Source organism: Polypterus senegalus, chromosome 10 (genome assembly GCF_016835505.1).
Source record: "Polypterus senegalus isolate Bchr_013 chromosome 10, ASM1683550v1, whole genome shotgun sequence".
NCBI lineage: Eukaryota > Metazoa > Chordata > Cladistia > Polypteriformes > Polypteridae > Polypterus > Polypterus senegalus.
The window spans coordinates 139,588,089-139,613,352 of record NC_053163.1 but is presented as its reverse complement, the minus strand read 5'-3'; the positions used below and the strand labels follow the sequence as shown (position 1 = coordinate 139,613,352).

Below are 25,264 nucleotides of genomic sequence, written 5' to 3'. Positions count from 1 at the left end.
TTGTTATTAACACAGACAGACCATACATTTGCCAAAAAAAAAAATAATTACTTATGCATGTATGGAATGGTTTTCTCATCAAGTGAAGAGTGTTATGTACTATATTTTTGTTTAGTAACTGCTCAGCAGTCAGTTGCACACTTTGCCTTTCACCTTGTCAGCTGAAGGGATCGATGTTCCACATATGCTCAGGTATCCTCTTGCCATGGTTCAGGTACATCAGCCATTGAAATGGAATTGTAGAAGGAAGAACATGCTAAAGAGGCCGATTTCACAAGGGTGGATAAATTAGTGGCCACAATGTCTTGTGTGTTATCAGGAATACACACAGTTACTTTGCCCACTAGTCTCGGTCTACACAGCAGCAGTTATGATGGATATCTGTGCTGAAAAGCCATGCCGCTGGAAAATGTTGCCCGTTTGAACACCAATCTTGTTATCTAAATAGCAGTAAGTAAGTTCAGTGCAAAAATGTCATTTGTTAATGAAAAACTATTGTTTAGCTGGGTTTTAAGTTCTTGTATCTTAATAAACAGTATCATCTCCAGACAGAGGAGCAGCTTCAGGGACAGACTGCTGTCACCATGCTGCTCCACTGACAGACTGAAAGATCGTTCCTCCCCCACACTATATGACTTTTCAGTTCCATCCCTTGGTAAACGTTAACATTATACAAAGTTATTGTCTGTTATACCTGCATTTTTATCAGTATGCTGCTGCTGCAGTATGTGAATTTCTCATTGGGATTAATAAAGTATCAAAAAAATATTTAAAAAAAAAATCCATCATGGGGCAACAATATCCCTAGTTGGAATTTTTTGCCTTTGGTGAAAGAAGCCTTTACAGTTATCCAAAATTATTGGTATACTACTATGTTCTATTATTGTTGTTTAATGGCTGGCAGTCAGTGGAAATTGCACAGTGGGTGTAATTTCTATTTCTAGCTTGTGCTGCCAATATGGTTGGTTACTAAAGTTTTTTTTGTATGGAGTACTGCATTGCAGATGCACTGCTTTTGCATCTCAGTGCAGAAGTTCACCATTTTTTCCCACCACTCAGAATGCTCCTAATCCGAGTTGTGTTTAGCAAGCTTGATTTTGTCTGGAAGTGTCTGTTCTGTTGTCAGTGGCGCAAGGGCAGGACATTTACCTTAAATACTACTCAAGTATCTATTTGAAATTGACGTCTCAGAGTTGAAGACTATATCAGATGTTGCAATGCAACAAAGCAATTGAATGTCCCAGAGCAAATTTAACCATACAATTGACAGATTGTTCAAATTTTCTACAATTTAATTACATTCAGCTTGCAGTTTTTATTTCTGTAGAGTACATTAACTAGACCCTCACTATGCCACACCTCATTTGTTAAAAGGCATTTTTCCAAAATTTGATCCATTTAACTTTAAGATTTATTTTCATTAGCACCTTTATTATAAACACAGGTGCAGTTAATTGTAAAATATCCTCAAGTTTTAAGAGCAAGACTCAAAGTTGTGAAAAGTAACCATGTTACGACAGAGTAAAATAAATAAATTTAAATTAGGTTAAGAATATCTCACAGATGTACAAATCCATACTGTATATTTATACCCATGTATTTTCCTAATATACAAGACTGATGTCCTTTTACAAGATGCAAGTTCACGACAATGCAATATTTCTTCTTTTTTTTTTAAGCAAAGTTAAGCTAACATATTAATGGGGTTTCTGCATGAATACATGTAAAAACTTGAGATCAATCCATTCAAACCAAATTGTACTCTTCACAAAAAAAAAAAATATTAGGTTAGTGGATCCTCACTGTACTTTCTCTAGGACCGTGAAGGCCTCCTTACCCTGTGTATGTAAGCTAAGTGTACATACCTTTTGAGATAAAGCCAAACAAACCGATTACACGGCTCAATATAGAGCTCTGAAGCTTGCTGGCCATTCTGATAGATTCAAGAAAAATTCTTGAGACAGTAATTTACTTTTGCAAAAAATAAGAGCAGATACATTTTTAAGCATCAAGCCCAAAATGTAATATTTAACCTCATTTGCCAAATTGCCACATACTGTACCTACACAAAACGAGGACTGGACCAGGTTCGATCTTTAACCTTTTACTCTAAGAAATCTGTTACAGGATAAGTTCAGCATTTTTCAAGTTGAACATATTTCATCACAATCACAGTATATATTAAATTTACTCCACTAAACTGCACTCCAAAGTGAAGCATTTGTATAAATTTTAAAAATAGCTTGTTTTTGCAGATTACATTGGGCTGAAGGGCACACAGAACCGAACATTAAAGACTTAAGAAATACAGTACATATGTGATAAGTTTTATGGCAAGATGTTACTGAATTTGAATCCACATGTTGAGATTGTACAAAAAAAAGTGTAAAACAGTGTACCCAACATGGCTTTAGAAGGGTGGGGGGAGAAGGAATGTTAACTATTTTAAGAGATTCATCCATTTTAAAAGAAAACCGTCTCTCTCTCTCTCTCTCTCCCCCCTCCACAGCAACTTTTCACCCCCCAGGGGCATGGTATCCTCTAGTCCGTATTGTAAATGTCACACACATCCAACATTAACTTTTCTTTCAGGATTCAGATAAATAAGCTAATTTTAAATTCTGCAGTATGTCTGACTATGATGATGAAGAGTCACTTAGCATAATCACTGTATTTTCACAAGCCAGATTATTCTGATGAAGAACTCTAACAGATTGAAGAGGAAAGAACAGAAGGGAGATCACAACTGGAAAGGGGCAAGATAAGCAACTGGTGATGTAACAGCAACAGTTGTGAACCTGTGGCCATCAAGTTGAAGGGAGAGGGGCGTACTGCTTACAGCCTAAGGAGTGTCAGGGAATGAGGCTAAGCAAATAGATATTAATAGGTGACATGATTGAAAGCTTTAAAATTATAAAAGGAATTAGTATGTTACTTTAAAATACAATCTGCAACAACAAAAATTTTGCTAAGGGTAGATTTCACAAAAACTTTAGAAAGTCGTCATCCCCTGACCCCCTGCCCCACAGAGTATTATAGGCTCAATTTAACAAGTAGGATAGTAGTACTTTAAAAAAACTGATGAGCTGATGAGATTTTGTAGAAACTAAGTGAATATGATTGACAAGTTTAAGCTGAAAGAGGTCTCTCTCGATTGTTATAATCTAAATTCTTCCTTTGTAGGTTATATGATTTTTCACTCACGTTTTTAATTGCCCTGCATGACCATCTTTGTTCACAACTTTTTCCATTTGGTATCTCCTTAGAGTTAGAATTTCTGAAACATTAAAATTTTACAGGGACAATGTTTGATCTGAAATACGATCAGTTAGGCATTGCTATGTCATCTGTGCCGACGTTGATAGAAGCTCTGGTGGATCAAGGTTACTGTCTAAAAATGGGCAATTATACTCCTCCAGAGCTATTTGACATCTTGCTGCAAAGTAACTCTGACACATATGGAAATGTCCAAACTGTTGGGCAGAGCTAAGTTACAGCAAGGTGCACTAGTAGCTTGGCAAAAAGAATGTTATGAAGCCTTGTGCTGTGGTCAAATACAATAGCACGATGGGCAGCCTAGATCGTGTGGATCAAGAATTTACTTTTTATCCCGTTAGGAGGAGGAAACAAAAGATATTACAAAAATAGTCATCTGGTGGAACAGTTTAGCCAGCTTTTTGTTTGTATAATACATACATTCCAAATACACTCTCTGATGCAAACTTTACATGCCAGCTTGTAGAACGTATCATGGCCCCACATCCACACAATCGCTAAACAACAACATTTATTTATAGAGGCACATTTTCATACAAACAGTAGCTCAAAGTGCTTTACATAATAAAGAATAAAAAAACAAGAGACACTAAAAGAAAACAAAATAAATCAACATTAATTAACATCGAATAAGAGTAAGGTTCAATGGCCAGGGGGGACAGAAAAAACAAACACTCCAGACGGCTGGAGAAAAGATAAAATCTGCAGGGATTCCAGACCATGAGACCGCCCAGTCCCCTCAGGGCATTCTACCTAACATAAATGAAACAGTCCTCTTTGTATTTAGGGTTCAGAGACAAGAGGTAAAGAGACACAGTCAACTCAGCACATCGTGGATCAATCCAGAGTATCTTTTTGGTAGACATTTTATTGATTATATACCTCCAACAGAAGAGGGAAACTAAAGAAGAACATGCAGAATTCAACTTGATAAATCTAGAAACTTGAACACATTACATAGTACATGGAAATCAGACTACTAATTTGAAATTGAAAATCCTGAGACTAGACCTTGCTCTCTTCACTCTAGGGCAAGCAATGCAGTCTGACTTGCTTCCTTGGCCACTTCCAGACAAAACCTTCCATCACAGCTATGCATCAGCTCAGACAGGGAACCACACACACACATACATTTTAGTCTTTGAAAATGTCTTTGAAAATGTACCATCTGTTTTCTTTCTAATAAAGTACTCACTCAGTACTTTATAACAGCCTACAGTGCTCAATAAGTAAATCTTTGAAGCAACAAGGAAGCAAGAGTATCCCTTTCCCCTAATATAGAAGCTTATTCTAAAATTTTACTGAAAGTTATATTTAGAGATACTGCGAGAATGGATAATGTTTATTTACATGGTGGACACTATAGCATGACTAAACAGTGACAGGGAGGCTTGCCGGAATGGATGACAGGAAAAAATAGTCAATAGAATCATTCATGATGGATGCATTCAACACAGTTTAGCTAAATGGCTTGTGTGGTTGGATTCAATTTTATGAATATTTGGATTTATTTTTTCTTTCAAAACTGCAAGTAAATGAACCCATAGTTGGGAGAATCCACAGTTGAGGAAGGAATATTGTACTTAATATCAATATTAGCTCTTAAAATAATGGAGTACCATAAACCAAGAACAACAGGCAGTCTTCTGCTTTCACTTTGGGCATTCATTCAGCCTTGGTCCCACAATTTTTTCTCAATCTAGACTCAGTTATTTCTTCTTAATCATTAATTTGCCACAGTGTGTTCTAAAGTGAAAATTGTTCTTTGTTCTTGCATCTTACAATGGGGCCTGGGGGGTACACAATCCCACAGGGGAAATCAAAAAGGCCTTATTAATATATATGTTTTCTTTGAAGCTGCAAAAATATCATAGTAAGAAAAAATGCTGTTCATGTTTATACCGCATCCTTGTGATAATGGAAGGCAACCATAAATTACAGCTTCATGGTCCTATTACCTGTTCGCATGTGTTCTAACAACTGATGTCAAGACCCATCAGTCCTACTTTTGCTTCTGCAATTATATTTTTCAACAGTTATGTTATGGCTTGTAAAAAGGCAGATGCACACAAAACAGGATTACTTTTCTAGTTGTGGTCTACAGAGTGAGATTCACGCCACGTGGCAGCACAGTGAAAGAACAGGAGTTTTGTTGTACTTTGTACGCATAACAATAAACCTGACCTAAACCGATTACACTGCATAGTATTTTTAGTAAACGCTTTAGACATTGAAAGTGCCAAACCACATTTTCTCTGCCTTTGTCAGAGCAAGAAATAGAGCAGATTAAAAGCACCACACACTATCGACTTTTTTTTTTTTTTAAATAAATGCAAGATGAGTTGCTGTTGCCAAGGATATGGTATTAAAAGAATTGAGGGCAACATGTTTAAAGGAGTAAACTCAGACACTCACTTATAACAATCAATCTTTAAATACATGGGGAGAAAATTAAACACATGCAGACCCTGGAACTGTGAAATATGAATGATAACTCTGAACCATAACTGTGCCAAAGTTAAAACATCGGTAGTAAACTAAACTTCAACTGGATTAAACTTGGGCGAAACAGCGTTGCTAAATTGATCCCACCCCTTTCAGGGTCTGTACGTTAATCCCGCGATGGAGATCGCTCCAGTCTTGTGTCTGCTCTGCAATTCTGCTCTTCTGATTTGACATATGCCCCAGCTTGATTTGGGTGGCGCATGCCACCACCCTTCACTCTGACACACTCCACTCTCAGTAAGGGGAGGAGAAGCAGGTTTCACTTTTTGATATTAAAATACTGATTTAAGTATGCACCAACCTCTTGCTCAAAGAGGTTCTTAAAAGGTTATGAAAAATGAATGCACTGAGAGGACAACCAAGACGCAGGCTTCCACCTGTAATTTGGTTTTACTTTGAGCAATGCCTATAAAGTCAGTTCAGTTCTTATTGCATGCTATGAGCCCGTGTAGTATTCTCTGTCACTGATGTACATACATCATTTTTCAATCCAGAGGCAGCATATTTGCGGAAAAAAAAAAAAAAGGAAGAAGAATACAAGATTGTAATGTGTGCCTTGTTCAGTTATCATTGCCCAATCATCTACAGAACAAATACCGCAATTGATGTCAGGATTTCAACATTCAATGTCAAAAGCAACATTTGGAGATTACCTTCTGAGGTGAATCCACTCCCCTCTGAATTAAAAGGTTGCTACAGAGAAGGATGAAGTAAAGCAAACACAGTCAGTCTCTTTTAAAATGGTTGAATATCACAGTGTTTTGCAATACTTATGTAATCTCAAGACACAGATCATTAAATCGATAACATTCTTGGCTTATGATCAAATGTGTCCATTTTTCAAGCCTCTCTCTTTCGATGGACCCATGTACCCACCAGCCCAATGGTAAGCTGCAAAAGCAGTTTTACTTTAGAACCAAATTTTGTGAGACAAATAAGGATTTTTAAAAAATAACTGACATGAAAGATACCAACAATTTAAGTTCAGCTAAATTCCCTAATTCTTTAAAATTAGTTCATAAATATAAAACATTAAATATACACCAAACTCCGCAGCCAACTTGTGAGCTTTTTTAGCTCTGGCCACTAAGCTATAGGTCAATAGCAGTCATTTACAGTGCATCCGGAAAGTATTCACAGCGCATCACTTTTTCCACATTTTATGTTACAGCCTTATTCCAAAATGGATTAAATTCATTTTTTTCCCTCAGAATTCTACACACAACACCCCATAATGACAACCTGGAAAAAAATTTGAGGTTTTTGCAAATTAAAAATGAAAAAAGAAAAAAAAAAAGAGAAATCACATGTACATAAGTATTTACAGCCTTTGCTCAATACTTTGTCGATGCACCTTTGGCAGCAATTCCAGCCTCAAGTCTTTTTGAATATGATGCCACAAGCTGGGCATACCTATCCTTGGCCAGTTTCACCCATTCCTCTTTGCAGCACCTCTCAAGCTCCATCAGGTTGGATGAGAAGCGTCAGTGCACAGCCATTTTAAGATCTCTCCAGAGATGTTCAATCGGATTCAAGTCTGGGCCACTCAAGGACATTCACAGAGTTGTCCTGAAGCCACTCCTTTGATATCTTGGATGTGTGCTTAGGGTCGTTGTCCTGCTGAAAGATGAACCATCGCCCCAGTCTGAGGTCAAGAGCGCTCTGGAGCAGGTTTTCATCCAGGATGTCTCTGTACATTGCTGCAGTCATCTTTCCCTTCATCCTGACTAGTCTCCCAGTTCCTGACACTGAAAAACATCCCCACAGCATGCTGCTGCCACCACCATGCTTCACTGTAGGGATGGTATTGGCCTGGTGATGAGCGGTGCCTGGTTTCCTCCAAACGCGACGCTTGGCATTCACACCAAAGAGTTCAATCTTTGTCTCATCAGACCAGAGAATTTTGTTTCTCATGGTCTGAGAGTCCCTCGGGTGCCTTTTGGCAAACTCCAGGCGGGCTGCCATGTGCCTTTCACTAAGGAGTGGCTTCCGTCTGACCAATCTACCATATAGGCCCGATTGGTGGATTGCTGCAGAGATGGTTGTCCTTCTGGAAGGTTCTCCACTCTCCACAGAGGACCTCTGAAGCTCCAACAGAGTGACCATTGGGTTCTTGGTCACCTCCCTGATTAAGGCCCTTCTCCCCAAATCACTCAGTTTAGATGGCCGGCCAGCTCTAGGAAGACTCCTGGTCGTTTCGAACTTCTTCCACTTACAGATGATGGAGGCCACTGTGCTCATTGGGACCTTCAAAGCAGCAGAAATGTTTCTGTAACCTTCCCCAGATTTGTGCCTCGAGACAATCCTGTCTCAGAGTGACATGAACGGTCAACTGTGGGACCTTATATAGACAGGTGTGTGCCTTTCCAAATCTTGTACAATCAACTGAATTTTAATACAGATTGACTCCAATTAAGCTGCAGAAACATCTAAAGGATGCTCAGGGGAAACGGGATGTACCCGAGCTCAATTTTCAGCTTCATGGCAAAGGCTGTGAATACTTATGTACATGTGCTTTCTCAATTTTTTTTATTTTGAATAAATTTGCAAAAACCTCAAGTAAACTTTTTTCACGTTGTCATTATGGGGTGTTGTATGTAGAATTCTGAGGAAAAAAATTAATTTAATCCATTTTGGAATAGATAGATAAAGGCTGTAACATACAATGTGGAAAAAGTGATGTGCTGTGAATACTTTCTGGATGCACTGTAAAAGTGAATTTCAGCCACTGTCCATTAATTCCATTTCGCAGTAGGTAACCCCTCCCCAGCTAAAAGCATTAACCAATTTCACAATATATGCATGATCACTTAATTAAACACAGCTAGACAATGTCAAAAAAAATAATCTACACAGACTTTGTAGGCAGCAGCCATACAACATGCACTTCAGAACAGGTCATCCTCCTGAAGCTAAGTGTGTTTGTGCCCAGCCAATACTTGGGTAGGAGATCAACCAGGGAAAAGCTTGGGTTGCTGCTGGAAGAGGTGCTTACTCGGTTGTCTGAATGTGGACCCCAAAGCCCCTATGCAGTGATGGTGGCATTGTGGTATAAACATGACAATGTCCTCCAGTGAGACATTAAAACTGAGGTTCTGACTCTCTGTACTCGTTAAAGATCCCAGGGCATCCTTTATAAACAGCAGGGTGTACCCCAATGCCCAGGCTAAAGTACCCTTCATGTTCTAGACATTCAGGGCCCCTAATCATCCCATCTCTAATTGTTTCTCTCTCTCTCTCTCTCTCTCATCACTTCACCAGCTAATAATTCATGTGTGGTGAGCACACTGGTGAAAAATATGGGTGCCATCACATCATCCAGGTGGATGCTACACATTGGTGGTAGTTGAAGTGACTCCCTGCTCATTATGAAAGTGCTTTAAGTAGTGAGAAAAATGCTATATAAAAATGAATTATTATTAGCAGCTTGTAAAGAAAATGCCTGTGAAAGTGTTTGTTTTGGAGAATTTTCAGAAAAATCTATGTTTGTGCATATACACTTTCATGCTAAATGAGAGTTATGTAATGATAAAGGCACTTCCTACAGACTTTAATGAAGCGAACGGTTTTATATTGCTGATTCAGAAGACATACCAACTCTTAAAGATGCAAATAAAAAAAGTAGGTGCTAGGGCCGTAACAAAACCAAAACCTCAAACTCTGATATTAAACTGAAATTTGGTACCATTTTCAATAACCAAAAGTACATAATGTAACTCAAAAAAATTAAAATGGCAGCTCTATAAGCACTAAAATCTTTACATTGCTAAAAAAAAAGAATTTTAGTAATTAAATGCAAATACTTCAAGCATGCTACTTTTACAGAAATGGTTTGTAAAAAAGAGTAAACAATAAAAAGTAAACAGGTTTACAGACAGTTGCATATAAGAGCACAAGAAGGAGTAGCTCTACTGTTTATGCAATTGAGCTGTGAAAAATTCAAGGGCCTTGCATTTTAAATTTAAATGTGAGAAAATCTCATTTTTAGAAGTGCATTTACAGTAATCCCTCCTCAATCGCGTGGGTTGCATTCCAGAACCCCCCGCGATAGGTGAAAATCCGCGAAGTAGAAACCATATGTTTGTATGGTTATTTTTATATATTTTAAGCCCTTAGAAACTCTCCCACACCGTTTATAAATAATTCTCCGCAGTTATACAGTAAACCCTTGTTTATCGCGGTTAATGCGCTCCAGACAGAAAGAAATTCATTTATAAATCTAATATTTTTGCAGTTAGAGCATTAAAAACCTGTTTATGTCCTTCTAAAAACGTTTAACATTAGAGCCCTCTAGACATGAAATAACACCCTTTAGTCAAAAGTTTAAACGTGTTCCATGACAAGACAGAGATGACAGTTCTTTCTCACAATTAAAAGAATGCAAACATATCTTCCTTTTCAAAGGGATCAATGTGAAGGTAGTTTCAGCATTTTTTTAGAGGAGCGTCCGTATCTAAGCAAATGGCCCCTCTGCTTACACCCCCTCCATCAGGAGCAGAGAATGTCAGAGAGAGTGAGAGAGACAGAGAAAAGCAAACAATCAAAAATCAATACAGGCTGTTAGAGCTTTTAAGTGTGTGAAGCACCGCGCAGGAAGCATATCGTATATCATTGAGGAGTTTTAGTTAATACGCAATATGTGCTCCGATTTGTTAATTTTATAGACATTAACTTACAACAAAAAGGTTTTAACCTGGAGACCAAAAAAAAAGTAAATAAAAATCCATCTGTTCTTCAAATGCAACAATAATGTTTGCATAATTTAGAAATTCTTTGTATTGACTCACGTGTCAGTCTTCCTTCCATCCACATTTGGCACATAGCTTAAGTCAGGGCTATTCAATTACAAATTCAGTTGGGCCAGATTTTAACACCAAGAAATGTAGCTGGGCCAGACATTTTCAGTGGCCAGCAAGCAGCAACCAATTAATTTTAAACCAACAGAAAATAACTGAAAAACAAATGTTTATTCATTGATTTTAAAACTTGGTCACATCTGTCACAGGCACATCAAAAAGTACATTTACAAAAGAAAGAAAAAAGCTAACACCACACAGAATGAGGTAATAGCAATACTTCTTTTTTCTACTTTTAAAATAAAAAAAAAAAACAAACAACATTTTGGTCATATCTAACCTAGGCATATCACAAAGTGCATAAAGTACACAGTACTAGCAAGAACATTTACCTTTTGAAATAAATACTTTAGTCATATATTACCCATGCATATCACAAAGTGCATTTAACAGACTAAAACGACAAACTATCAAAGCGATAATTGCACAAACCCTAACAAATGAGAACAGTGACTAACACACATAAATAAGGTACTACACACTGGGGGAACTTTGGTTTGTTTTAAATCACCACATGCAAAATTAGTAGTGCCTTTTTTGCAAAGAAAAAGGTGACGGTATGCATATGTTGCATTTGGATCAAGCTTCTGGTGCTGTGAAGATATATTGGAGGCCGAGAGTGCTACGGGTTATGTTTTGTCACCAAACCGACAAATTATAAAATATAATAATTCTTTGTATTTATTTAGCTCATTACTCACTACTCAAAAAGCTTTCCAAACTTCACACAGAGGACCTGGGATGCAAGCCCAGCATATTCTTACTGCAAGACAGCAATGCTATGATTACACTGTCTGTGCAGGCATATTGTACTTTACAATATTGTAGTTTTAAACTATCAAGCACAAACATTTCCAAACCTAAATATTAACCATAGGACAGTAAAGAGTTCTACATTCTACAAAAAAAGAATGCAAAGCAATCAGTGCTGAATTTTGATGAAATTACCCTTCTACCTGACAATTCCAAAGCTCCTTTGTCACAGTATAAATTAATTTGCTACATGAGGGTGTAATAGCTGCTAGTGGGTTGTCAATGAATTAAAAAAGGCAAAACCTGGTTGCAGGACCATAAAAGGTTGAGCAATACTGGTGTAAGGAAGGCAGTGCCGACCGAATACATACAATTTAGTCACGTGGAGCAGCGCAGAGGAAAATAAACCTTAAAGGGCACAACAAAAGTCAGAACACGAGACCCTGTGGAGAAATAATAAACTATTACTATGGCTGGTTTGGGCAATTTCTTACAACGTTGCTTTCCAAAGGCTTTTGGCCATGAGCACCAATCGCCTCACCTCGGTTAGCCATAAAATTGGCACATGACTATATTGTTAAAATATTTAAAAAACAAAACAAAAAAAATTTACTATTAAAGATTTATAGCAATGACACATAATAAATGCCAGTTCTGGCCTCCATAGAGCCCTATATATGTTTTTGAAGACACATTTCTTGTGAATTAAACAGGTTCATAACCTCGGCAACTGTCAAATCCATTTTGCTATGGAACGTCCTTCTGGTTTTGCTCACATATGCCCTCAAATGGCAATTTACCAATCAGTTCTTCAGATGACCAGCATGCTTGAAATGGTTTGATTCAATGCATCTAGCCAATGTTATGGACCAGCTTTCACCCACTGCATGTTTGTGGTATTGCTTTCCTGATTTATCCTTTGGATAGTGAGCAAGAGCTTTTTTCCTTTGGTTTTATGCACTAAACTCACTAGAATGAACAACCTCACTCATCATGTTAAAATACTAAAACTCGTCTACAGGGAAGACATCAGTCTGGAAAAAAATTCTAAAAACCATCACACTAGATGATGTTACATTACTGCCCACACAGAAAGCCTGTTAAACAAAAACTTGAATAAACGTCAATTTTCAGCATGTAAAGCTTTCCACAAGTAATCCATGTCACTTACACATCCAGGTTAGTGCACAAAATAAAAAAAAAAAAGTCAATCCCACTCCGACATCTGCTTCATTTACTCTTCTGTGTTAGTAAATAAATGGTGGCCTCTTGGTAATTGCAGTGCAATATCGTTTGACTTGTAATCCTATGTCATAAAAGTAAATAAAAGCTTCTTTCATTTATAAAATGAGCACAAGTGTATAAAAGGACTGCTTTAAAATTGAGATTTAAGATTGTCTTAAATAAAAATAAAAATAATTCACCCATATATGTATATAGGCTGAACAATCATAAATATGTGGTATTCTTCTTAAAGTCATGACTGTACACTGCATTTTGTTTCAGTCAGATAAAAAAATCCTAATTGCACATGCAGCATCACGTGAATCGTCCAAGTTTAGACCAACAGAAGTTCAGAAACCCAATTTGTAAATATTTTGGAATAAATATAAATGGTAATTTATTCTGTAGTGCAGAAGAGTTACAGGAGGAAAGACACTCTAATTGAAACTTGTCCCAACTTTACAAAAATCAACATAACCTCTACACCCCATTACATCCAGAAGATGGGCTCTTTTCATTTATCTGGGTTATGTAGAATCTCTTTATTAGCCATCTGATTTCAAATTTATTCATCCTCGTTTATAACCTCTGCTAACCACAAGATGCAAAAAAAGTTCTGTGTTTACAAGTTATTTTTTTAATGTGTGCTTTGGTTTTATAAGTCATAGCAATATTAGTATTCAATTTCAGTTTTTGCCTTGACGGAGCAGAAGGATATTCCCCACTTTTAAACTGTACTATATTTAACAAACGCCTCACAAACTCATACTGAAACTCAAGCTCTGCAATCAGTGCTTAGTTCATCATGGTTACAACCTTGTTAAAACAATTCTGCAATTGCTGGATTTTGTTACCCTGAGAATGTCAGATTACACAACTAGCAATGTCAGGGGATGATATACATAACACAGTTCCCTCAACACAGTTTCACATTTATTACATTTTGGAGCTAGCCTTGTTTTAACACAATTAGCATGCTATTTGGAAGTGCTAGTGGCAAAAGAAACGTTTTACAGGAGTATAGAAGACCATCATTACAAGCCAAATTAAACCTGCCTAACCAAATGAAGCTTCACAGACTCAAAAAAGACAAAATGCCTATAATTCTCACCTTGACCTGTACTTACATACACAACTCCAACACCACACATTGAGGAGGACTAACTCCTGAGAAGAATTTTCAAACACAGCAAGGGGTAGGAGTATGAAAAAGTAGGAGAATGTACAGTATTTGGGGCTTAGTTTACCAGTTTTGAAAATTGAAATATTTTAACCTACTTCAAAAAGTCACTTTCCATATTATTTTAAATTTTTTTGAAACACTAAATCATATTCAAATATATATGAGAAATACAATTAAATGTCCTAGTAGAGTACATTAAAAACATTTTAACATTACCTTACAATACCATGTAGTTAAATAATGAAGCCCTTACAGGTTTGTGGTTGTTCAATAGCTTTCAAAAACAGAGTTAAGTTTGTTAAAGTCTCAAGGTAAATTGCTGGCTGCTTTGAACAATGACCAAGTGTAGGTCTGGAGATTTTTTGATATAGTCTTGCAGTAATACTGAAATTCTAAGATGCAGATAAAGCAGCTGTAAAGTTGTTTTTCATATAACATACCATAAAAAACTGAATACATATTTACTCAGCAGTGCTTACAAAATTCCTTTCCTCTCACATTTGTTCTACAGTAACCTTCCTTCAAGCAGCAGGAGAAGTGACCTGGTATACTTCTCCCAGAATTTGACTAACTTGTATTGATGATCTGTTTGGGCAAAGGGAGTGGCTGCCAGATGAGAAAAACGGCAACCTCTCCAGGTAAATCTGAAGCAGTAATCTTAACTGTAAATGAAGTCACACTGAATGTTTTGCTGTTTTAAGTCAGGCAAATCTTAAAATTTTTATATTTCAAAAACATGTACAGCACACTGCATTCAAGATAACACAATTGAACTTTGACAAAATTTTCTTGAAGAATAAGGAAGCAAAATTTCAACCAAAAAATCTTATTATCTCTATATCTATCTATATATCTATCTAGCGCATTTGAAGAATGAATTATTCAAGGTGAAACAAATATCACAAGATTCTTTAAGTCAGTATCGTTCATTTGAAAAAACAAAAATTAGTTTGTTGTACATGCTGCTACTACACAAAAGAACGAACAATACAGGTGTTCCAAAAACAATAAGCGGACTTAAATAATCTTGAGAAATAACTCCTGTACATAACCTTGTCATGTCTGAAGTAAGCCAAACATTAGATCGGGTTGAACGGCACATTTCATGCTAGAATAACTTGAAATGCAGAGTTCTGCAGTCCTGCAAAGGTCCGATTCCCATTTTGTGCCAGAGGTTTCAGAGACAACTTTGAATGTCCCTTCAACATTGCGAGGGGGGGCGGGGGGGGGGTATGTAGATTTCAGAAAATGAAAGCACTGTAAAGACTACAAATATAAAATGCAGGGTGGCTTGACCATTTATAATAGCCACAAAACAAAGGAATAGATCCACTATATTTCATTACATGGGGTAGATAATTATTAATTTGATTAAGTGAATGGTGAGGAGAGATGGCCATTGATTTAATATTTTGTTGCTCTATGCTACCATATACAGCAGATACAGTATACTGTTGCATCAGTAATTAGGACGATTCGGTGGGAGTAGAGGTGATAAACAATGTTTCTCTACAATGCCAACTATAAACTACAACAATGCTTTGTGGCACCTAATGTGTATTTTGATTGGTCTCAACTGGACTGAAGGTCAAGTACATCAAGGGGGAAGGATCCCCCATATCCTCAATAGAAAAAGAGAGAGCAATAAACATGGTTTTGGCCAATAACTATATGTTGCATAGAAATTCAAGCACACGTCTTCAATAACAATGTTCATCAGGTATTATCAAAAAAAAAAAAATCTGTAGAACTGTTTCATCTGAAAGGAATTCTAAGGGAGTAAAAGACCTGCTGCATGAACACATCAAGGTAAATACTAGACGTTCAAGTTCTATGCACTACACATACATAACCTTTTACAGTAACATGCATGTTTATAGTAGGGATGTACTGAACTACACAATTTTGTCTTTATTTAGAGAATATGGCAAATGGATGCCGATGCAGTTCCACATGAATTTATATTCACAGTTCAACCTCACAAAAGTAATAAGAAGCAGGAGAAACATCACTGGCCACAGAGCTATTGTGAACATCCTAGGCCAGCTTGGTGTTAACATTAAAATGTGTGATGCTGTCAAAGTATGGAATCCTCCACTGCCATGCCAACCTGGGTCCTTATAATACAGGTCATATACTCACATTAATGGATAGAATACACAACATTGTTACAGCAGAAGGCCTAATGGAGGGAGAGCAGATTCAATACATTGTCATCAGGGGACAATGCATCTTTCCACCGATGTTGTGTTCCAGAACTGGAATCATCAGCATCCACAATTTTTAGTGCAATACCTCCCACATTACTCTCCCTTCAGATATCCCATCAAGGAGATTTTTTTTCAGCATAGCAGTGAAATGTTTATAATCTCTAGCCCTATACCAGAATACCACTCATTCAAGCCATGAAGGAAGGTTGTGACCAAATTGATGCCGGGTCTGTGCAAGCATGGATTCATCATGCAAGAAGATTTCTCCTCTCATTGTCATACAAAAGAGAACAGCCTGTGATGTAGAGGGGGTCCTGTGGTCAGGTCCAGCGAGGCAAAGAGATGATATTTAGGTTTCTTTTTTTGTCTTCACAATTGTTTTGTTGCATTTTCACAGTATATACTATATATGTTTTGTGTAGAATATATTCTATTCTCATTTTCAGTGGAAAGTCCACATGTATGGACATTTTGACCAATGCCTGATTATGGAGAGAAATAAATATTCATCAGTACGCATAATGGCCTTATGCGTGGTCCCCAATATATTCCTATACTTAGGCCCTAACAATTTTTCTTAACACAAAAAAAAAAAAACCTCACTAGAAAAGTAGAGAAGTACAAACGTTAAGTGTTTTAGATTGATCTTTGCAGTGTGTAACTGGTTCAAACAAGGCGAGTTTTTATAAACTGTATGTGTGCCATAGGATGACAAAATTGTTTTATGAATTTGTATATGGTTTTGAATGAAGGGATTAATTTTGCAGATGGTTTTACATTTTTACATGTTTTTTTTTCCCTCAGGTTTTCTGGTACTAGTGTGTGGTTGTGTGAATGGTGTATAGACTTGAAAATTGAGCTCTGTTTTCAAAATTGTGCAAAACATTTTGAAACAAACATTGTAATCATCTCCCATCACAGTGCAGCAAGATTCCAAATTATATGAAAAACAAGCAAAATAAACTTTCCAAACTAAAATAAATATTCAAGCTGAAAGCCAATGCAGAATGTATAGTAGAGCCACTTGTGAGAAACTAAGCCACAAAGCTGCAGATTCTATCCACAACACCAACTCCAAATGAAATGCAAAAAGAGACACTTAACCTATTAGTTTGTCAATTTAGAAAAAAAAATGGGGACTACACCACATGCCAAATGAATCCCTCATCTCTGCAAGCTGTTTAAGCAGTACAAAATGTTTAAATTGCAATCCAAGAGCCAAGACTGAAAACTTCTCTTCTTTGAGCATTCAGGGACATGTAATTTACATTTTACAGTCGAAGCACAAGACATTACCACATGTCAAACGAAGACCCTAGAAAAACAAAAAGGCTGCATGTTCACAAAAAGATGACAATGGGACAGATTTATTGCTTCTAGTGTGTATCGTAAACATGCATGACATATTCGGTCTTACTTCTTCCAATTCAGGAGAATAGCCTATACCCTGGTCACATCAGGTGATGGGTGGGAACCAGCCTTGGGCAGCTTGGAAATTCTTCACTGGACCCACTCAAACTTGCATCTAAACCAACTCAAAAAATAAGTACCCATTTAAACTACTGTCTCTGGGATATAAAGTAAAAACAAAGTACTCTGAGAAAAACATAAGGGTAGAGACGGTAAGCTCAAGTACTGGCAGTGCCCAGGTGCAAGATTCAAGATTAAACAGACAGCAGTGTTAACCACTGCTCACTGTGGCACATTTGTAACATACGAAAATTAGACGAGATTCCCCAGTTGTAATGCTGCAGTACAGAGTCCACACATGAAATTAAGCATTAATGTGAATGAATATTTTGACAGTAAGCAGACCCACTGTGATGCGAGACAGAAATTAGGATTGTGGCTTCACAATGTGTTGAATGTGGTTGCAGTCCCAACTAAGACGTTTTTGGAATGGGGGCCACATTCATTGTTCCTCTGGGCTCATTTCTTTCCTATAACACGCAAAATAAAAGCTAGTCGGGCTGACTGGAAAAAATTCATTTGGCTAGACTGAAATTGTAGACATGTGCTAACAAAACAAAACAAAAAAAAAAAAAAATGGAATACACTCACCAAGAATGAGCATACTAATGAACCACAATCCTGAGTATACAACTTCTCCTGAAGACAGCTGTCCACCACAGAACAAAAATGCTCTCAACAGAGGTCTAAAGTTCAATTGCAAAGATGCATCCGACATGAACTTCTGGGCTCCTTAGAACACATCATACTAACCGAAAAGATACTGGTAGACAATGCGCAAGAAATAAGGCATGTCATGGCCAACAAGTTACATGCAAAACATCTTTTAAAGAAATGTGCTGTCAGAACAGAAGGCTTTAAGATTGCAACAAAATGATAACAGCACCGTTATTTGGGCCCCAAGATTTCCCCGATGCGGAAAACACAGAATTAAAACACATGAAAACAGATTTTAGATTTAAAAACAGAACTGTGCGGAATTTAGAGACTGAAGGGATGACGATTGAAGACAGAAATGTCGAAGCGAGCAGTATCAGATACCGCTAACTATATCAAAAAAACAAACCACGAGCTTAACTGCAAAACTGCGGATACAACATCCTAATGACTGGACAACAACCTTTCTGCACTTTTTGCCAGTATACTTTAGACTGGACAAGAAGAAACTTGCCATGACCATGTCAAATCTAAAACCTCTCTCAAGAACAAGTAGAAATTAAGATCAAAAAAAAAGTGTTCACCTTCAGGTAATAGAGGAAACAAAAAAAAATCGTCAGATGCAAGACGCCAGTTTGTAGAGGACTTTGTGGCCATGCAAGTCAGATATACCACTTGCAAAATGACAAAGATGCATCCTTTAATAGCCATTGTAAACAAGGAGACACACTGCCAAAATAATGAGAGCAGTCTTCGTCAAACTCATTTGCCCTGTGCCTTTGAACAGCATATGGACGCCATTCTTCAAAATGGAACTGCAAAATAAAGGTTCAGTTGTGCTAGTGTGCAGTTTCATTAAAAGGAATGTAAAGTGTCATTTCATTGTTCATTCTGTTAATTTTGCTACTTTTACAGTTACCAAAAAAAAAAACACACCAAACTACCTTTGTGAAAATAGTACTGATTCCATAGGGCTCTATGTTATTATTACACCGGCCGACAAAGGAGGTGCATTAGACAAAGAACATTATGTCACATCAAAAAAAGAAATGCTCTCTGACACCACCACTTATGAACCAGCAACAAACAAACAAACTAAAATCACCTTTAACAGAGTCAACACTACTTTGAGGCAGCTCCAAAATAACCATCTAAACTGACGGGATTATTCTACTGTAGAATGAAATCCAATGATGCGAACTGCCCTCCCAAAAATCCATAAAGCACCTCTAAAATTCAGACCTGTTGTCAGCCTAAAAGGTGATCGAACTTATAACTTATCTAAAAGAAATATTTAGCATATTATTCAGAGTATTCAGTTAATAGCACCGAGATGGCATTGCAGCGTCTGAAAAACGTATCCACCTCTGAGGAGGAGATCATGGTCTCGTTTGACATTGTGTCACTGTACATCATGACTCCAGTTCATCTGGTTATAGGAACTCTACAAAACAAAGCTAAACAACCACCCCATCATAACAACATGAACAAAGCTGGCCACAAACAATGTAATGTATCTAGTTTCACTTTTCCAGAAAACTCACTTTCATTTTAATGAGAAATACTACAGACAAAAAGTAGGCATGCAATGGGAGCTCCATTATTAGGACATCTCATTACCAAAAAAAAAATCAACAAAACTACTGGTCAACTTATTTTTACATTTACACAATTTTTGTACATCATGTGTATTATTTTGCGGCTTTGACTCAAACTACTGAGTAATTACACTATATTTTAAATTAGGAAGCAACAAACTGAGTTTTGTACTTTGCCATTATTTCTACCTGTAGTAGTGCATGATATGACAAGAACCACCAAACACTTCACAAGGAAAACAAAGACAGCCAATCACTACATAAGAAAAGGTCTATCAATCAGTCACTTTGGAAGGTTCTTCAAGAGCAGTCACAAAAGCAGCATTTAGTAGTGACATGCGGTCCCACCTGGTTAATGGCCATTTTGGCCATAACTTGTTTTTCAATAAGACATGGACCCAAAACACACCAAAATAAAAGATATAGCTATGCAGCAAAAAAAAAAAAGTGTAACATTGTGCAGCAGCAAATGACTTGGCCTCCATTGTCACAGACCTTAAACCCAACAAAGATGGTATGGTGTGAGAAACTGGACAGTGAAGGAAAAGTAAGCTACAAGTTACAAGTGCTCAGCATATATGTGAACTGCTTCAAGAGTGTAAGAAAAACATCCAAGGTGGCTACATCATAAAGCTGGCTGAGAGTATGCCAAGTGTCCAAAGCCATTAGCAAGCTGAAAGTGTGACTATTTTCAAGAAACTAAAATATGGTTTTCATTCTACAATTCTTGGTCAGTGCATGATTCCATATTTGTTATTTCAAGGTTTTCAGGTCTTCACTATTACTGAAACACAGGGAAAACAGTAAAAACAAAACACTTCAAGACATAGGTATATCTAAAAACTTGGACTAGTAAAATATATTTAGAATTATATTTAGCACAGCTCATGCCATCATCTTAATATCTGTAGCAACTGCAAGTAGGTTGTCCTATATTCCTGAAGGAAGCAAGAAGAGTGAAGCCACATCTACCAAAAAAAAAACCAACACCACACACACACACCCCAAGCTGTCACCCAGAACACCTAATGGAACATTTTGTCTGTAGTGTGCATTTTGCCATCTGGGCCTGATATTTCAAGTAGTGAGTCCATACTACATCACAAAGGAACATTCTGATCTGAATTATAAGCATTTTAATTACAGACCTAAATTGGATCAAATGTACCCAATAGGAATGGCTACTTTCACTGTCAAAATCAATGTGGCATGGTAGTACTAATCTGTCAAACTTGGCTGCCTATGGCAACAACAAAATGAACCAATTGAAATATGTCAAAGCTAGTCAACAGAACATCAAAATAGTTCAAAAGACAGAAACTAAAAGTGGACTGACAGCATACCACTCAAAAAAGCTGAGGAAAGGACACAGAGGTCATAGAGACTATGTCAAATCCCAAAGTGGCTCTACTACCAACAAAATAAAAAAAAAAAAAAAAGATATAGGAAATCATGCCAGAAAGGGCAGGGCCCTATAGCAGAGAGCAGGGATGACCTAAATGTTAGTCTTTCGAAATCGAACAGGAGAAAACAGTAAAGCTAAATATATGCATCAAAATAAATTTATTGCATAGAAAGATATTTCATAGCCAAACATTCATCCTGAAATAGGCCAAGCATGCCACTCTTCATTTTTCGCCACAAACAAACATTTTTTTAAGCAGGCACTACACACAACCAATTCTTTTAATCATCTCACAGGACAGTTAAACTACTTACCAAGGCAAAACAGACACTGGTCTCAGTTTACCACAACATATACTACAATCCAAACAACCTAACAGCCATCATAGACAATGTTGTCTTCATGTTATTCATACAGCTCCCAAAGTGAACACTTAAGATGTGTCCACAACTTTGGAGTACCCATATACTCTACACTAGGCTGACCCGCCTTTTAAGGCGACCGACTTTTAAGTTGACCACTTCTTAAGGCAATTCAATATGTAGATCAATTTGATATTTTATACAAACTCATTAAATTTGGTTATATTGCATTTGAGCGGTATTACTTTAATACTTGTAGTTTGTTATATTTGTGATGAAATTTAAACTTTTTTTCTATATTGAGGTCACCCTTTTGAACCCCCCTGATATTTACTACGCGGGGAGGCATTTGTACTCCATCAACATTAATTATTTCCAGAGACATAATTTTGTCTATTTTTCCAGCGCATTGTGCACAAAAGCAAGGGAACGATGGGAGCACCAGAACTCTGCTCACATCATGTCGCTTCGTGCCGAAAGTAGTAAGTCTGTGATAAGCGAAATACCGCTACGCTTTCCACTCACGGGACGGAAGGACAATCCTTACCACTTTTATATAGTAAGAAAGAAGAAGAAGAAGATCTCTCACAGTCTGGAGTAGAAAATCTTTTACCTGGAAAAACAAAACTACAAATCCCATCGTGCATTGCAAAATGGACGGGGCGTGTGTGAAACTCCGCGCCTGCGTATTTTTAAATAATAAAATACTACAAGTCTGTCTCTTTGTTGAACTAGGATGGCAACGGCCTCACATTAAAAGGTCACTAACTCCACCCAGGACACAAAAAGAACACTCAGTGGTCCCGGCCCTTCGTTTGGTACCGATCTGCTTATAAAGAACTTTTCTGCTTAGAATGAGCTAACAGTGCCATACAAAATACACTTCTGTATCTAGATATTTGCAGTCAAACACAGCCAGACAGTTTCAAGACTACACTGTCATGTTGTGTTTATACCACAGGGTTAAGTCAGAAAAATTAAAAACTGCATATTTTAGAGCCAAACATTTCACCAAACTGTTCATACTTATGTGCCCTCACTTTGTATAACATACCAGCACATACACAGGTAAAGCTTTGGAATAAGCACATGTAAACAATCTTGTGAACTGTGTATTCAACAATGATCCATTTATGTACTTCAGGTTTTTAGTCTGTTTGCATAAACTGTGCAAGTGGTCGATTACAACAATTTTGGCCTTAACAACAGACATTTAGTAAAATACTCCTTTCTACATCCACCTAGTTCTGTTTGAACATACACATCTGCCAAACAAAAACTGAACATGGCCACACTCAAATTTAGTTAGTTTCTGGCCACTTGAAAATAAACATTCCACATGATGGCAACACTGACATTGAGCATTAAAAGAATATGTTTTAAAATGTGATCTGAACTGGTCATACTTCAAGAATTTGAATTTTATTGCAGATAGTAACCATATAAAAAGTACATCTAAAATTACATCTCCATGATTTGATTGTTTGCGTTGCTCTCTACACAGCAGGTAAAAAGTGTCAGATATTCCTGTAAACCAGAAAACAGGTCCTGACAAAAAAAAAAAAAAAAAAAGGGGAGAGGGCTTAAAGGTATTAAACAAAATTGCTGTAAACTGGGAGAAAAGTAAAACAGGGAATAATGAAAAATAGATGGAGATGGAATTTTAGCACAGGCCTTTAAAGTAGTAGACAAGAAATATGGTATATACACACAACACAAACAAAAATTTTAAATTTTACATGATACTGAAAGATGTACATTTGTGTGATAAGTATTTTACTACATTTTGCAGACCAATATTCAACCTATGCAAATAAAAGCTTAAATAAAGCATCTTTTGAGGAAAAATTTTTATAACTGTTTAATTCATCATTTCTCCCCCTCTGGAGATTAGAAATATATGTCACACTTTCACAAAGCAAACATTTTGATTAACTTGTTCTACCAGAGATCAAATTTATAGACTATATATTTTGTTCACTTGCAGTACCTTTCACTTTCTATCTGAAAATCTGCTCAGGGTCAGTAAAAATCCAAACATGGATGCTAAAGTCGGTGAGAAGATAAATTTTCAAATATATATATAAAAAAAATAAATAAATAAATCACCATTACAGACAGTAAAGTTAACACCCTACATAGACAACTCACATAAAGCATTAAAATCACTGTGTAGAAACAACACTTCATTTGTGTCCTGCGATTTCTAAATGTTGAAGCAGTTCTCTTTAGTTTTGTTTGGGTTTGTCAGTCAGTCAGTCATTGTCCAAACAGCTATATCCTAACACAGGGTCATGGGGGTCTGCTAGAGCCAATCCCAGCCAGGGCACATATTCACACACAAGGAACAATTTAGGATCGCCAATGCACCTAACCTGCAGGTTTTTGGACTGTAGGAAGAAACCCACGCAGACACGGGGAGAACATGCAAACTCCACACCTTCTTACTACAAGGCAACAGTGCTACCACTGTGCCACCGTGCTGCCCAGTTTGTGTTTGTAACTGTGCCAAATGATGAAACGCGATTAAAGACACCCGATTAATATAAACTTCTGCCGTTACTAGACAACTGATAAGTAACTATGTGGCCCCCCCAATCGATTTCTTAATTATCATGCATTATTTACTTATTTAGCTAACACCTTTACCCAAGAAGACATATTTAAGATACAACTGGTTACATTTCCTTTGTTTTTCTAATCAGAGCACAGGCAGGTAAAGTGACACACACAGTGTCAGCAGTGGGATTTGAAGCCACAATCTCAGGGGTTGAAGTCCAAAGTCTTATCCACGAAGACACACTGCCTGCCTATACAAGAACTGGTGAAAGGAACCAGTAGATAACTGATGAATGGCATTGTTTTTGCCGTTCTTTATCTGAATACCCCTATTGCTGTATTGAGGGTAGATACAAGAATTACACACAGTGCTGCCTGAATGGGGTCTGGACCCTAAAAGACTATAAAAATATAAATGATACGGGTTTGGATAATGAATGGATGGAACAATGGAAGAAGAATAACCTAAGTGGAGGAAGCTATCAAAAGCATATTAAAACAACAAGATAAACACATAATGATAATTCAGTCACATTTGCAGAATTTTTCCCCATTTTCATGCCCCTGCTGGTCAGCAATGTGGTTCTAAATATCTGTGAGCAGAAAGAGGCAAGCATACATTTCCTAACATTCTTCCAAAAGTCCAAAAAATGGGGTATATTTAGTGATAAATATACAAATTCTGTTTAAAGATTTTCCAGATTAACATAGAAACTGTTGACAGTCTAGGAGGGGATAATCCTACCAAAGAATGATAGCAGTGAAGATACTCCATACACCAAAGAAGAATGCCATAAAATCTCCAGAAAAAAAAACCAAAACAAACAAAAAACATTGCAATATCTACTGTATTCTCTTTCGTCCTCCCGCACTGCTTTGCTTTTCCACTTCTGAACCTATGAACCCATCATCATTAGTGCAATTACATTAATGCTTTGGATACAGAAAATAAATTGAGCTGCCAAAAAACGCACATTAAATAGCTGTCTGAATTTGATGAAGGCCGTTTGAATAACGTCAGGAAGCTTTCTCTTTTAAACTGGAAACCCATTCATCTGGTTGGTCTCCACTGGCGCACCCTTTTATCAGAGACAAGCTTCAGGCCGGTCAGGAGAAATCAGTGTCACGCTGTGCTACCTTAGCCCCCTCCTCTGTCTCCCCCTCCCTCCAGTCACAAGACTTTACCAAGGCTTGAAATAAAACACA

The 25,264-nt window shown here is 37.1% G+C and overlaps 1 protein-coding gene across 1 annotated transcript in view; it reads right to left on the bottom strand.

The window, feature by feature from the left end:
* The window catches only part of LOC120537716 (guanine nucleotide-binding protein subunit alpha-11), a 60,726-nt gene that overhangs the window by 34,433 nt on the left and 1,029 nt on the right, over positions 1-25,264 (bottom strand). The gene's annotated exons all lie outside the window — the stretch shown is intronic.